At 41.0% G+C, this 16,550-nt stretch overlaps 1 protein-coding gene across 1 annotated transcript in view; it reads left to right on the top strand.

Moving 5' to 3' along the window:
• The window catches only part of LOC111161928 (OCA2 melanosomal transmembrane protein), a 469,742-nt gene continuing 453,192 nt past the window's right edge, over nt 1-16,550 (top strand). Inside the window, exon 1 of the mRNA XM_022526004.1 lies at nt 1-140. The gene's annotated coding sequence lies outside the window, so the exon portion shown is untranslated. The remainder of the gene's footprint in view (nt 141-16,550) is intronic.

The raw sequence follows: 16,550 nt of genomic DNA on the forward strand, positions 1-16,550 counted from the left end.
GGCCCGCGTTCGGTGCCTGCAGACTTTTTCTTAGTCGGAGTATTGCTCTCCGCTCGGCGTTCCGGAGCTATCAGTTTGGACCTTACGACTTCACTTTTGTTGAGAAAGATCAAGTCTTCAGGCCAGTGGGGAAACAGGAGGTGAGGAACCTAACCTGTCTATTCTGGGGAGCAGGTAGGGTTTTAATAATCCTGTGTTCAGTTGTTACTTTATGGAGCAAGGAAGGTCTGTGGGAAAAATGAGTAGTTGGTATGAGCACAGGGCGCGCACTCCCACACCAAGCATTTTCTGGATTTGATGGGAGCAGCTCCCTAGGAGGCAGGTTCGCAGGACAAACCAGGTTCTTCACTCTGGGGTGGGCCATGGGGATATTGAGCGGAGTTTGGACGTGTTCAGACAGACAATGTTCTGCTTGAACTGCAGGGCGGCATCTGCTCCCACCGCTGGCTTCACACACGTGAGCGCTAGTCAGGCGTTTCTGTGCAATGGAATGCGGCGGGGGGTGGGGGGAATTCAATCCCCCAGAGCCTCTTTTTTTCCCACTCTGGCCACACACAGCGGAATAAGTGGATTTAATGTCGCTAGTTCCTTCCAAGGATATGGATATTAAGCACCAGCTTCCCTGTGTATGGACATTTTTGTGTTTACAGACCCAGACCTGGGCCAGGAGCTCAGCAGGTGCCTAGCAGTCCACCACACAGGACTGTCTGCTTGTGAAGTCCCCAGGTGATCCTTTGAGCTCTGACTTCAGGATTGTCAACTTCACAATATACAGTGATTCTGAGGAAAAGCAAACAGGAGGCTGTTACCAGTTGTAGGCAGTTGTTACCTCCTGAATACAAGGCAGTCCACTCTAACCTAAACCACCTAGAAAATGCTACCCCTGAAATTTGCTCATAGGGGGTGGCATAGCTCTGTGTTCAGGCTCCTGGGGCAGAACTTGTGGGGGCTGGGAATGCTTCTGGTGATACCAACTCTCATAATTGCCAATGAGGATTAAATCTCATTAAAAACTACAGAGGTGAAAGAAAGCTCTAGATAAACTGTAAAGGACTGCACAAGAACTGCTTGTTACCGCAATTTAGTTTACAAACATTTGAGTGTAGTTGTTCACATCAGATATAAAGTGGAAGTGGGATTTAGGATCGTAAGTTTTATTATACTGATGCAAAAGCAAATGCTGATACTGTTTTTGTTTTTTGAGAAGTTCATGACCCCTTTGAAGATAGCTCAGGTTTGAGGAACACCACGAATTATGGAGGAAAGGAGAGCCCTGGCTGCAGATTCAGCAGTGCCCACCCCTGGGACACCTGGGAAGTGTTTTAAGCCAGAGGACATATGATCTGATGTGTATTTTGGAAAGATCATTGTGGTTTGGTGGTAGCTAGCTGAGTCACACCCACTGGGAGATGGCTGCATAGCCCAGGGGTGGGGAGTGGGGGGCGCTTCTTAGGTAAAGGGTCTTCAGGGTGGGGACAGCCCTCAGGCTCTGGGTTTGTGAGCACCTTCGAGACATCAGGGGAGACAAGAAGACAGCTGCACGTAGTGATCTAGGCTGCAGAGGGGAGCTTGGGGGCATTGACTGTCCACCAGAGAGATCTAAGCCTCTTGGGAAAGGGGAGAGGAGTAGAGCCTTTCAACTCCAGGGCGTCAGGGAGAGGATGGAGTTGAAGGGAGGGTTGGGGTGTGGTGGGGAGGATTTGGGCCTGCAATGGAGACATGTAAGGCCAGAGAAAGGAAAGTATAACCTAGAGACTTAGAGGCTCAGAGGAGATGGCCTGTAGAGGAACTCGGAGACTTTTCCATCTTTCCTATATATTGGAAATACAGGAAGAAACCCCACAGACAAGGTCTCTCTGGTTAACTCCTGTGGGTGGCTGCACCACCTTGCGGAGGCATTTTCTTTGCCTCTTGGGGCCGCCCACGGGCCGCACCCTCAGAGAAGAGGCTCCTCTCATAAAGTCGCCCAGGCTCTGGTGCTACCAAAGTGGCCAGTCCCGCGGGCTGTGAGGCCGGACTTAGTGGCTTCTTGGGCCACTCAGTGGTGAGGTCGGTGCTCTGGCCACACTGCTGTGGTTTCAGTGTCCTAATCTGATGGGCACTGCCAAGCAGGAGGCACGCTCCACAGGAGACGGTAGTGACGACTCGCCCCAGCGCAAGTCTGTTTTTTGAGGGGCAAAGGACAGTTTCAAACTGGTTTGCAGGATGGACCAAAGTCAACAACACTGCAATTCCTTTCTACAAGAGTAAGGGGAACAGCCTGAAGTGAAGGTAGAAGAGACGGCCTCTTTCTCACATGGGGGCTGGCCGTAGGGCCTGGCGTAAGGGGTCCTGCTGAGAGCAGGAGGCAGCCCAGGGCGGCCCAATTCCAGACTGCAGCAGGGTGGCATTGCCCCTGGAGGTCTATCGGGTGTGCTTCTGAGTACAACTCACTTGTTACCCTCCCTGGGCACAGCACAGGAAGGACAACTGTCGTCATAGGCTCGGAGACTATTTAAAATGAGAGCATAAGATTCACAGACCTGTACCCCTGGGGATAAAAATATATTATATGTTTATAAAAAATAAAATTAAAAATAAAAATAAAAAAAATAAAATGAGAGCATAAAAAAAAGATAGAAAGAAAGAAACAGACAATGCTGTTGGGTTGAACGTTCTAGAAGCTTCTACGGAAATTCATATGTTGCAAATCTCATCCGAAGGGACACAGGGTCACACTGTGCGCTGGCGTGGCGTGAGGTAGAGGCACATCTGCTTTTTCCTGGGCGAGCTGAGAAGGAGGCTGACGCCCCATCCTCCCCCCAGGGGCTGGGCCTGTTACTTCTCCAGCTTCATCAACTGGGAAAGTTCAATGGACTCAGACACCTCCAACGCAGCCACGCCCCCACGGACAGACACGCTCCTGCAGACACAGATCCTCCTACCCCAGCCCCCTGCAGCTGTAGCCACGCCCCTGCAAACGCCCCCATTACTGGCAGAGGCAGCCACACCCATGGAGGCACAGCCCCCTGGACAGCTCTGAAGTGACTGCGAGGCTTTGGGACTTGAGTAGTGCTTAAGGTAGATGACTGGAATGTTTTCTTAGGACCTTAGACTGCCCACAAGAGGAAAGCATTAGCTGCGGAGCGATTTCTTTTTAATATTTTCTCAGCAGCCAATATACATTTTTCTTCTCTTTTCATTATTGTATAATGTTAAGTGATTAAAGAACTTGAAGAGGGGCGCCTGGGTGGCTCAGTGGGTTAAAGCCTCTGCCTTTGGCTCAGGTCGTGATTCCAGGGTCCTGGGATCAAGCCCCACATCGGGCTCTCTGCTCAGCAGGGAGCCTGCTTCCCTTCCTCTCTTTCTGCCTGCCTCTCAATCTACCTGTAATTCTGTCTGTCAAATAAATAAATAAAATCTTAAAAAGAAAATAAAGAACTTGAAGAAAAGTGCCCTTAAAATTTCTGAAGTTACTGTATTCCAAATGATGTATATTGCTGCTGCTGATTTATGCGCTACTGTAAAACCAGCGTGTCGGTCTTCATTCAGTAATTCAGTTTTTTAAATTGGCACGCCCGTGTAGGGGACGGCACCTAATCCTCAGAACGGGAGGAAACACAGTGCGCCAAAAAGACAGTTTAGGTGTGGCTTGCTGGACTGAGGGGCACTGAGGGCAGGTTCTCGGGATCTCTGTCATACTCATGCTTCCTGTCCCTCATGTCTTTGCCAGCCCATTTGCACCAAACCTGAGCTCTGATCCATAATGCCAGCAAACTCTACCATGCCTACAAACCTCTAGCCAACTTCTGCTGTCAAGAGCCATCAGAAAGAGCTGTGGGCGGGGGGGTGCCCAGGCCTGGCTTTAGCATCTGGGAACACAGCTCACACGTACCCCCCACCCTCCCTCGTTAACATCCCCTCAATTGTCTGGTCATCTTCTCAGGTCAGAGTTAAAGCAACTAACAACTGCTGGACCACGCTGAGAAGGGGCTAAAGGCACAATTCCATTCGCTCCTCAGTAAAGGCAGGTGTTTGAGCCTGTGTCTGGTGCCCTGCCCCTGTGCACTGAGCCTTGGCCTCTGGCCACTCTTATAACCCAGACCTGTCCTCTCAATAAGCTAGCTCCTCCCCATGCTGTGAACACACTTGCAGGAGGAGCAGCAAGACCAAACAGCACAACCCGAAGCAGGGTTGGTTAGCTTCAGCTCTGTGTTCAGGCAAGGCATGGGTAGGGTGTCAAGTCTGCAGCAGGACAGACCAAGCCCTTAGCAGGAGGGGCCTAGGGGAGCAGAGCTCTTACAGGACCTGGAGGGATGGGGAAGCACAGCTACAAGACTGTTGGGGAAGGAATCAGAGTCAGAGGACAGACAGATTCAGGACCAGGTAGGAAGATAGGAGCATTCCATGGAGTTTGAAATAGCAGTCATAATATCTATATTTTTCTAAAAGTTGGTGGCAATTTGGTCACTTTGGTATGAATCTTACTCAGAAGAAAAGGCCTGGGCTCAGCCATAGTGGAAGCATAGTGGAGCACTGCCCCTCTGTTACTACTCAGACCTCACAAAGTGGCTCTCCCATCTCTGTCCCTGCTCAGGACACAACTGCACCCAGGGTCTCAGGGGTGCAGCCCTTCTTCTGCTGACTGCAGATGTCTCTCCCAGTCTGAGCTCAGCCCAATGCTCAGGGCAGGTTCTGTGGAGTCTTCAGAGGTGAGCCCCAGGCATCCCTCTGTAGGTCAGACATATTGGGTTCCGTAGGGAGAGGCCAGACTGAGACTGTGGGTCCCAGAAAAGTGCAGTGACAGATTGGGGTTCTGGGGGTTGTTCCCAGAGATTAGTCCATGGTCTAGGATGTTCAGAGAGTCCTCCCAGAGGATGGGCTATGGCCTGGGATACTGGGGGGCATTCCTAGAGGATGGGTAGTGGGATGGGATGTTGGGATCCTTAGAGGACAGACTGTGGACTGGAGTGTTGGAAGGTGTTCCAAGAGAATGGTCCATGGTTTGGGGTTTTGGGGTCCCCTCAGAGGACAGACTGTGGAACTGGAGTGTTCCAGCCATCCGCATGAAAATCAATGACCAGGTGCAAGCCGTGGGATTTGGGATATGTTTAGAAGAAATGAATGAGAAAGGTAAGAGAAAAAGAGAGACCTCTGGGTGAGCAGAGCCCTTTGTGACTCAGGAACTGAGTTAGGAACTGAGCTGAACAAGAGCAGAGGCACTGGGCAGTGCTGAGCCAGGGTGCAGAGGACACTGTGGATGGGAGACTCGTTCGGAGCTAGTTGGGTCAAAAGACAGACATCTTCAGAGAGTTGTCAGTGTTTAAAGCCAAGACTGAGATCTTCTAGGGACGGTGGGCTTAAGGTGGAAGGTGGGAAGAGTGGAAGGAGCCAGCAAAGGAGAATAAGGAAAAGCTAGAGCCTTAGCAAGCCCTGAGACTAAAAAAGAAGGCAGTGCAGGGAAGGCTGCTGAGAACCTGAGAAAGGGCCAGAACTTTGATGTTATCAGAGATGACTCTGACTAGTCTCTAGTCAGAGTCTAGATGACTCTTCTCTTGGTTGAAGTGGGTTCAAGAAAGAAAGAAAGGAGAAGTGAATACAGTGTTTTTGAGAAGTTGTGATATAAAGGACGGGGAAAAAGTTGGGTAGTGGCTGGAAAACTCTGTGAATACAGAGAGATTAATTTTTTAATTTTGAGGTAGATTTACATGTTCCTTTTACCCAGTTTCCTCTGATGGTAACATCTTGCAGAATTATGATACAGTATCACAACAAGGATATTCACATTGACACAGTGAAGATAGAATTTACATTACTGCAAGGACCCTTCATGTAGCCCTTTTCAGCCACACCAAAATCCCTTCTGCCTACACCACCTATTTAACAAACCCCCTTCCGAACTGCTAATCTATTTTCCATCTCTGTAACTTTGTTATTTCAAGAATGCTATACATAGAGAATCATACGGTGTATGACCTTTTAGGTTTTGCTTTTTTTTTTTTTTAACCTAGTGCTTTCACTGTGTAGATCCATGTAAGTTGTTGCATGTATCACTAGTTGTGCCTTTCTAAGGATGAGTAAGATTCCATGGTATAGATGTACTATAGTTCAGTTAACCACTCATCCATTGACAACCTTTTGGTTAATTTCCAGTTTTGGACTACTATGGATAAAGCTGCTGGGAACATTCATGTATAGGTAATTGTGTGAACGTAAGTTTCATTTATCCCCTGGGATAAGTGTTCCGGAGGGCAATTGCTAGGTTAATTGCTAGGTTGTAGGGTAGTTTTTAAAAAAAACAGTCAAAGTGCTTTCTAGAGGGTATACTGTATTATATTCCTGCTAGCACTGTGTGAGGGGTTGTCTCTGCATCCTCTGCCAGCACTTGCTGTTGTCTCTATTTTTTTCGTTTTAGCTATTTTCATAGGCGTGTAATGACATGTCATTATAGTTTTAATTTGCATTTCCCTAATGGCTAATGATGTTGAACATTTTCTCATGTGCTCATTTACTATCTGTATATCCTCCTAAGTGATGTGACTCTTCTTGTCTTTGCACTTTTTTTCATTTACTATTTGTTTAATTTTTCAATTTTTCTTACTGTTGAGTTTTGAGAATTCTTAATATTATTATTTTTAGAAATATATTTTTAAATTTCAGTATAGTTAACATACAGTGTTATATTAATTTCATGTGTACAACGTAGTGATTCAACAATTGCACACATTATCTTGTGCTCCTCGTGACAAGTGCTCTCCTTAATCCCCATCACCTATTTCACCCATCCCCTCAATCCCCTCCCACCTGGTAATCATCAGTTTGTTCCCAACAGCTAAGTCTTTTTCTTGGCTTGTCTCTCTTCTCGCGCTCTCTCTCTCTCCCTCTCTCTTTTTTCCCCTTTGCTCATTTGTTTTGTTTCTTAAATTCCACATATGAGTGAAATTATAGGGTGTTTGTCTTTCTCTGACTGACTTATTTCACTTAGTATATACTCTCTAGCTGCATCCATGTTGTTGCAAATGGCAATATTTCATTCTTTTTTATGGCCAAATAATATTACATTATATATATACTACTTCTTCTTTATCCACTCATCTATAGATGGACATGAGCTGCTTTCACAATTTGTCTATTGTAAATAATGGTGCTATAAACATTGGGGTGCATGTATCCCTTTGATTTAGTGTTTTTGTATTTTTTTGTTTGTTTGTTTGTTTTTGGCAAATAACTAGTAATGGATCATAGACTAGTTCTACTTTTAACTTTTTTGAGGAAACTCTATAGTGTTTTCCAGAGTGGTTTTACCAGTTTGGATTCCCACCAACAGTGCAGGAGGGTTCTCTTTTGTCTACAGCCTTACCAACAATTGTGGTTTCTTGTGTTGTTGATTGTAGACATTCTGACAGGTGGGAGGGGATATCTCATTCTAGTTTTGATTTTTATTTCCCTGATTGATGAGTAATGTTGGACATCTTTCATATGTCTGTTAGCCATCTGGATGTCTTCTTCAAAAAAATGCCCTTAACTGGATTTTTTATTTTTTAAGTATTGATTTTGTTAAGTTCTTTATAGATTTTGGATTCTAACCCTTTATGGGTATATCATTTACAAATATCTTCTCCCATTCTGTAGGTTGCCTTTTATTTTTGTTGATTGTTTCCTTTGCTGGGCAGAAGCTTTTATTTTTATGTGGTCCTAATAGCTTATTTTTGCTTTTATTTCCTTTGCCTCAAGAGATGGATCTAGAAAAATGTTGCTATAGCCAATGTCAGAGATATTACTGCCTGTTTTCTATTCTAGGATTTTTATAGTTTTAGGTCTCAAATTTAGGTCTTTAATCTGTTTTGAGTTTGTTTTTGTATATGGTGTAAGGAAGTGGTCTAGTTTCATTCTTCTGCATGTAGCTGACCAGTTTTCCCAACACCATTTGCTGAAGAGACTGTCTTTTTCCCATTATATATTCTTGCCTGCTTTGTCAGATATTAACTGACCATATAATTGTGGGTTTACTTCTAGATTGTCTATTCTGTTCCACTTAACTGTGTATCTGTTTTTGTGCCATACTATACTGTCTTGATGACCCACAGCTTTTTAAAAGAGCTTGAAATCCAGAATTGTGATGCCTCCAGTTTTGTTTTTCTTTTTAGAAATGCTTTGGGTATTCAGGGATTTTTGTGGTTCTGTACAAATTTTAGGATTGTGTGTTCTAGCTCTGTGGAAAATACTGATGGTATTTTGATAGGGATTGCATTAAATCTGTGGATTGCTTTGAGTAATATAGATATTATAACAATATTTATTTTTCCAATCCATGAGCAGGTAATGTCTTTCTATTTCTTTGTGTCATCTTCATTTCTTTTACAAATGTTTTATAGTTTTTGGAGTACAGGTCTTTTACCTCTTTGGTTACATTTATTCCTAGGTATCTTAACAATTTTGGGGTGCACTTATAAATGGGATCAATTCTTTGATTTCTCTTTCTGCTTCTTCATTATTGGTGTTGAGAAATGCAACAGATTTTCACATTGATTTTATATCCTATGAATTTACTGAATTCATTTTTTCAGTTCTAGTAGTTTTTGGTGGGGTCTTTAGACTTTTCTATATAGAGTATTATGCCATGTGCAAATAGTGAAATTTTTACTTCTTCCTTACTGGTTTGGTCCCTTTGATTTCTTTTTGTTGTCTGATTGCTGTGCTTAGGACTTCCAGTACTATGTTGAATAAAAGTGGTGAGAGTGGACATATTTGTCTTGTTCCTGACCTTAGGGGCAACCTCTTGATTTTCCCCCATTAAGTATGATGTTTGCTGTGGATTTTTCTTATAGGACCTTATTATGCTGAGGTATATTCCCTCTAAATCTACTTTGTCGAGGTTTTTTTTTTTTTTTAAGATTTTATTTATTTATTTGACAGACAGAGATCACAAGTAGGCAGAGAGGCAGGCAGAAAGAGAGGGGGAAGCAGGCTCCCCACCGAGCAGAGAGCCCGATGCGGGGCTCGATCCCAGCACCCTGGGATCATGACCTGAGCCGAAGGCAGAGGCTCTAACCCACTGAGCCGCCCAGGTGCCCCTGTCGAGGATTTTTATCATGAATAGAGGTTGTACTTTGTCAAAAGTTTTTCTGAGTCTATTGAAATGATTATACGGCTTTTATCTTATCTCTTATTGATGTGATGCATCACATTAATTGATTTGCAAATATTCAACAACCCTTGCATCCCGGAAATAAATCCCACTTGATCGTGGTGAATAATTTCTTAAAATGTATTGTTGGATTCTCTTTACTAGTATTTTGTTAAGGATTTTTGCATCCATGATTGTCAGAGATGTTGGCCTGTAGTTCTCTTTTTTGTGGTGTCTTTCTCTGGGTTTGGTATCAGGGTGATACTGGCCTCATAGAATGAGTTTGGTAGCTTTCCTTCATCTTCTATTTTTTGGAATAGTTTGAGAAGAATAGGTATTAATTCTTCTTTAAACATTTGGTAGAATTCACCTGTGAAGCCATCTGGTCCTGGACTTCATTTGTTGGGAGTTTTAAAATTTCTGATTCAATCTCTTGCTGGATTTGGCCGGTTGAAATTTTCTAGTTCTTCCTGCTTCAGTTTTGGGAGGTTATATATTTGTAGGAATTTATCCATTTTTTTCTAGGTTGTCCAGTCTGTTGATGTATAGTTTTTCATAATATTCTCTTAGAATTGTTTGTGTATCTGTGGTGTTGGCTTGTATTTCTCCTCCTTCATTTGGAATTTTATTTATTTGTGTCCTTTTGTTTTTGGATAAGTCTGATTAGAGGTTTATGAATTCTCTTTATTTTTTCAAAGAACTAGCTCCTGGTTTCATTTATCAGTTCTATTTTTTTAGTTTCTATGTCATATATTTCTGCCCACTTATTTCCTTCTTTTTGCTGGTTTTGGGTTTTGTTTGTTCTTTCTCTAGCTCCTTTAGATGTAAGGTTAGGCTGTTTATTTGAGTTTACTCTTGCTTCTTGAAGTAGGCCTACTTGACTATGAACTTCCCTCTTAAGACTGATTTTGCTACATCCCAAAGATTTTGGATGGTTATGTTTTCATTTTCCTTTGTTTCTATGTACTTCTTTATTTCTTGGTTAACCCATGTTATTTAACCTCCATGTATTTGTGGTCCTTCCAGGTCTTGTGGTTGACTTCTCGTTTCACAACATTGTGTTCAGAAAAGGTGCATGGTAATGATATATTTGAATTTCTTTTTCTTTATTCTTTGTGTATCTATTAGTGGTTTTTGATTGTGGTTACCATTAGGTTTGTATATAACATACTCTGCATAGAATAGTGTAAATGCAGTTGATGGTCACTTAAGTTTGAACCCATTTCTTTACTTCTCTCTTTCCCATGTTTTAGGTATATATATATATTTCACATCTTTTTATTTTGTGAGTTCTTTAGCTGATTTTTTACAGATTTTTTTTTTTTTTTTTACTGCTTTTGTATTTGCTACTTTCATACTGTGACTTCTGATGTTTCCTTTCTGCTCGAAGAGTCATCTTTAATATTTCTTGCAGGGCCAGTTTAGTGGTCATGAACTCCTTTATTTTTGATTGTCTGGGAAACTATTTATCTCTTCTTCTATTGGCTGCATATTTTTCCCATTCAGCACTTTGAATATATCATGCCACTTTCTTCTGACTTGCAAAGTTTCTTATGAAAAATCTGCCTTTTGCCATATAGGGTTTTCTGTGTATGTGTATGTAACTCTTCTTTTGTCTTACCACTTAAAAATTTTTTTTCTTTATCACTACCATTTTGCCATTTTAATTATGTCATGTGTGGATCTGCTTTGTTTATTTTGTTGGGAGTTGTCTGTGCCTTCTGAATCTGGATATCTGTTTCCTTCCCCAGATTAGGGAGGTGTTCAGCTGTTTTTCTTCAAATAAATTTCCTATCCCCTTTCTCTCTCTTCTTCTTCTGGGACTCTTATAGTATGAATGTTACTACATTTCAATGCAGTCACTGAGTTCCTTATCATCATTTGTCTATCTTCTATTCAGCTTGATTACTTTCCATTACTCTATCTTCTAGGTCATTAATTCATTCTTCCGCTTTTCCAGCCTGGTGTTCATTCCATCAAGCATGTCTCTCATTTCATTTATTGAACCGTTCATCTTTCTATAAAATTCATTATATATGTGTTAAGGGTTTTATAGATGATTTCCACTCTTTTCTCCAGTCCAACAAATATCTTTATGCTCATTATTTTAATTTTTAAAAATTTTGTTTTATTTTATTTCTTTTCAGTGTTCCAGCATTTTATGCACCACACCCAGTGCTCCATGCAATACGTGCCATCTCTAATACCCACCACCAGGCTCACCTAACCCCCCTCCCTTCTCCCCTCCAAAACCCTCAGTTTGTTTCTCAGAGTCCACAGCCTCACATGGTTGGTCTCCCCCTCCAATTACCCCCAACTCACATCTCCTCTCCATCTCCCAATGTCTTTGGTGTTATTTCTTATGCTCCACAAGTAAGTGAAACCATTACTTTAAATTCTTTATCAGACATTATTTATATCTGTTTTGCTTAGATCTCTGGCTATGGCCTTGTCTTGTTCTTTAATTTTTTCAAATTCCTCTATCTTCTCATTTTGTTTACGTCTCTGTGCCTGTTTTTATGTTAAGATGTCAGCTCTGTCTCCTGTTCTTGAAAGTAATAGTTTTATGAAGAGGTCCTATAGTGCCCTGCAGTGTAGTGTCCTTTGTTCCCAAGGGCCTGTTGCTTCAGGAAGTGTCTCCAATGTGTGCTGCCTCTCAGCTATTGTGTCTTGGTCTTTTTATGCTTTAGGCCAGTGAACTGCAGAGGTTCTCTGCCTGTTATAGGCAGTGTTTGGTCCCTGGCCTGAATGTGCTGAATTATAACTAGGTGTGCTGTAGTCCACTTTTGAACTGTGACATATTGCCACCAATGCCAGAACCAAGCTCCCCAAAACTCCTGGGCTGGGAGATGTGTTGTGAGCAGGGGTTTTGGTTGGTCTTTTGGGAGAGGGGGCTGCTACACTGGGATTGAGGCATGTGTGATGTGAAGGGTGGCTCCACCAGAACCTGGGAGACAAGGCTTGGTGTAAGAAAGTTAGGTAGCAAGTGTCAGTGATGCACTGGTTCGTGCAGGTGGCCCTGTGCTTATTCTGAGGGGAGGGGGAAGGAAATGATGCCTGCCAATTCCTTTGTTTTTATAGGGGTCTCTCTGTGAATGCTGTCTCTCTGGGACATACTCTGAGATGAGCAAAGAACCTCCCCTCCGTGGGCCCCAGTCACTTTCAGATCACTGTTTCTGCGCTGTATGTCCACATGCTATTTTCTCTGACCTCTCTCCAAGAGTAGACCAATGCTCTTCAGGCTCTCTGAGCCAAGGCTGCCAACCTTTAAAACTCCAGACTTTAAGCTCCATTGGTTGCAAGAACTCATGAAGTTTTGGCTCCTCTTTCTTTCCAAGCCAGTTGCTTTGGGGCTTTGTCTTCCTTGTGTGGGCTCCCTTATGCATTAATCTGTCTTTAGCCCTTCTCCAGGACGATGGTTCCCTTCCCACTGCAGCAACCAACATCCATTTCTCTCCCAAACTGAATCTTTGTACTTTCTACCTTCTTCGATGTGGCCTCTTCTCTACCTTTAGTTATGGAGTTTGTTCTGCCAATCTTCAGGTCAATTTCTGTGGTCTTTAGGATGATTTAATGGTTGTTTACTTGTATTTGTGGGACAAACTGAGCCTAAGGTTCTCCTACTCTTCTGCCATCTTCCCTTCCCTGAGAGTTCTTTATGTAGTCAGGATATCAGTCTCTTTCTGGGTATGTGATTGGTAAGTATTTTCTTCCAGTACATGGCTTGTCTTTTTAACCTCCTAACAGCCTTTCACAGAACAAAAAATTGTAATGTTGATTAAGTTCAGTTTATCATTTTTTTTCTTTTCATGGATTATGCTCTTGGTGTCAAGTTTAAGGCTTTTTGCCTAGCTCTAGATTCTGAGGATTTCTCCCTGTGTTAGTTTTTTTAAAAGATTTTATTTATTTGACAGAGAGAGTGAGATCACAAGCAGGCAGAGAGGCAGACAGAGAGAGGGGGAAGCAGGCTTCCCGCTGAGCAGAGAGCCTGATGCAGGGCTCGATCCCAGGACCCCAAGATCATGACCTGAGCAGAAGGCAGAGGCTTAACCCACTGAGCTATCCAGGTGCCCCCTATGTTGATTTTTAAAAGTTTTGTAGTTTCAGATTTTACATTTAAGTCTGTGATCCACTTTGAGTGAACTTTTATATAAGTTATGAGACATAGATAAATGTGCTTTTTCTTTTGCCTATGAATATCCTATTACTCAAGAACCATTTATTGTACAGGTTATCTCTCTTATGTTAAATTGCTTTTGCACCTTTGTCAAAATCCCCTGGGCATATTTACATGAGTCTCTTTCTGAGTCCTCTCTTCTGTTGATCTGTGTGTGTATGACTCTGCTCACACCACACACTCTTAGTTACTGTAATAACTATAGAGTAAATCTTGCAATTTATAGATTGTTCCTCCCATTTTTTTCAAATTGTGTTAAATATTCTAGATCATTTGCCTTTCCATATAAATTATAAAATAATGTTGTTTATAGCTATAAAATATCATTCTGGAATTTGATAGGAATTGCATTAAATCTGTATATAAATTTGGGGGGAGTTGACATATTTACTATGTTGAATCTTCTAGTCCATAAACATGATTTATCCTTCCATTTATTTATAGATATTTGATTGCTTTCATTAGTGTTTTATGGTTTCCAGTGTTTGAGTCAGTACACGTATTATTAGATGTACACCTATTTAATTTTTTTGTGTGTGTTATGTTAGTCACCATAAAATACGTCATTAGTTTTTGAAGCAGTGTTCCAAGATTCATTGTTTATGTAATTTTTTCCCTCCCTCCTTCCCTCTCTCTCTCTCTTCCTTCCTTCCTTTCCATTTCCCTTTTCCTTCCTTCTTTCCTTCCTTCCTTGCTTCCTTCCTCCCATCTTCCCTTCTTCCCTTCCTTTCTTCCTCCCTTCCTTTCTTTCTTCTTACCTCCCTTCTTTTCTCTCTTTCTCACTTTCTTGCTTTCCTCTGATTTTGGTATAAGGATAACACTAACTTCATAAAATTACCTAGAAAGTGTACCTCATTTTTTATTTTCTGGAAGAAATTGGGTAGAATTGGTGTTAATTCTTCTTTAAATGTTTGGTAGCGCTTTTCAGATAACTATCTGAGTCTGGAGATTTACATTTTGGGAATTTAAAAACTCAAATGCAGTCTACTTAATAGTTACAGAATTATCCAAATTATCTATTTTATATTGGGTGAATTGTGTTCACTTCTGCTTTTTGAGGAATTGGTCCTTTCATCTGAGTTGCCACATTTATGTGTGTAGAGTTGTTCAGTATTCCATTATTATCCTTATGATGTCTGTAAGGTCTATAGTGATGTTCCCCATTTCATTCCTGATATTGGTAATTTCTATTCTCTTTTTTTGTCAGTCATGCTAGAGGTGTTTGTCAATTCAGAGAAGCAGCTCTTTGTTTCATTGATTTTCCCTGTTGTTTTTCTGTTTTCTATTTCATTGATTTTCTTGCTCTTATGTTTATTATTTTCTTCTACTTTCCTTAGGTTTATTTTGCTCTTTTTTCCCTAGATTATTGAGATGAGAGTTTAGATTATTGACTTGAGACCTTTTCTCCTTCCCAATATGAACATTTAATGCTGTAAAATTCCCCCCATCACTGCTTTAGCTTTATTCCACACATTTTGATATGTTGTATTTTCATTTTGTTTGGTTCAGTATAATTTTGGTTTCTCTCTCTCTTTTTTTTTTAAATTTTGGTTTCTCTTGAGACTTCCTCTTTGACTTCTGGATTATTTAGAAGTTTTAATTTTAATTTTCAAGTATGTAGACTTTCTGCTTGTTTTTCTATTATTAATCTCTAATTTGATTTGATTAGAGTGTGGCTGTAGAACATACTGTGTGGTTTCAATTCTTTTAAATATTCTGAGGTTTGCTTTATGACCCAAGTTGTAGTATATCTTGGTATATGTTCTTTGGGCACTTAAAAAGAATGTTCTGCTGTTGTTGGGCAGAGTTTTCTACACATATCATTTAGATCCTCTTGGTCAATGGTGTTCTTCAGCTCTTCTATATACTTGCTGATTTTCTGTGTAATTGTTCTATTAACTGCTGAGAAAGAAATGAAACCTCTAACCATACAACTGTACATCTCTCTTTCTCCTTTCAGTTCTGTTAGTTTTTCATCACTAATTTTGCAGCTTTGTTGTTTGGTAATACACATTTAAAATTTCCATGTCATTTTGATAAATTGACCCTTTTATTATTATTCTATAATCTCTTTTTCTGTACCTAGACATTTTGTTTACCCTGAAGTTTATCTTATATCAACATAGTCACATGAACTTTCTTTGGATTAACTCTTGAATGATATATGTTTTTCCATCCTTTCACATTTTACCCTACCTAAATTATTTTTGTAGTTAATTTCTTATAGACTGCACATAGCTGAGTCATGTTTTATAATCCACTCTTCCAATCTCTGTCTTAATTATTGTATTCAGACCATTTATATTCAATGAAATTTTAATATGTTAGGGCTGTGGGTTAAGTGGACATATTTTGTAATTCCATTATATCTCTAGTATTTTTAAATTATTATTATTTTTTATTATGTTATGTTAGTCACTATTCAGTACATCATTAGTTTTTGGTGTAGTGTTCCAAGATTCATTGTTTACATATAACACCCAGTGCTCCTTGCAATATGTGCCTCCTTAATACACTTTACTGGGCCAACCCATCCACCCACCCTCCTCCCCTTTAAAACCCACAGTTTGTTTCTCAGAGTCCAAGTCTTTCATGGTTCATTGCCCCTTCGATTCCACCCCTCCTTCATTTTTTCCCTTCCTTCTCCTAATGTCCTCCATGCTATTCCTTATGTTCTACCAGTAAGTGAGACCACATGATAGTTAAATTTCTCTGCTTGAATGACTTCGTTCAGCATAATCTCCAGTCTCATCCAAAATTGGCTATTCATCATTTCTGATGGCTGAGTAATATTCCATTATATGTATGGACCTCATCTTCTTTATCTGTTCGTCTGTTGAAGGGCATCTCTGCTCTTTCCACAGTTTAGCTATCGTGGACATTGCTATTATGAACATGTCCCTTCTTTTCACTACATCTGTCTCTTTGGGGTAAATACCCAGTAGTGCAATTGCCAGGTCATAGGGTAGCTCTAAATTCAACATCTTGAGGAACCTTCACATTGTTTTCCAAAGTGGCTGCACAAACTAGCATTCCCACAACAGTGTAAGAGGGTTCCCCTTTCTCCAAGTCCTCTCCAATATTTGTTGTTTCTTGCTTTGTTAATTTTTGCCTTTCTAACTGGTGTAAGGTGGTATCTCTAGTATTTTTAAATGTATCTCTTATAGCTTTTTCAAGGGGTTTCTGTAGGTATTAAATTATATATACATTATTTGTCATGGTCTCATAGTGTTATCATTTTATCAGTTTGAGGAAAATTTAGAAAAA

Source organism: Enhydra lutris, unplaced genomic scaffold (genome assembly GCF_002288905.1).
Source record: "Enhydra lutris kenyoni isolate GAN:26980312 unplaced genomic scaffold, ASM228890v2 scaffoldscaffold87, whole genome shotgun sequence".
NCBI classification, from domain to species: Eukaryota; Metazoa; Chordata; class Mammalia; order Carnivora; family Mustelidae; genus Enhydra; species Enhydra lutris.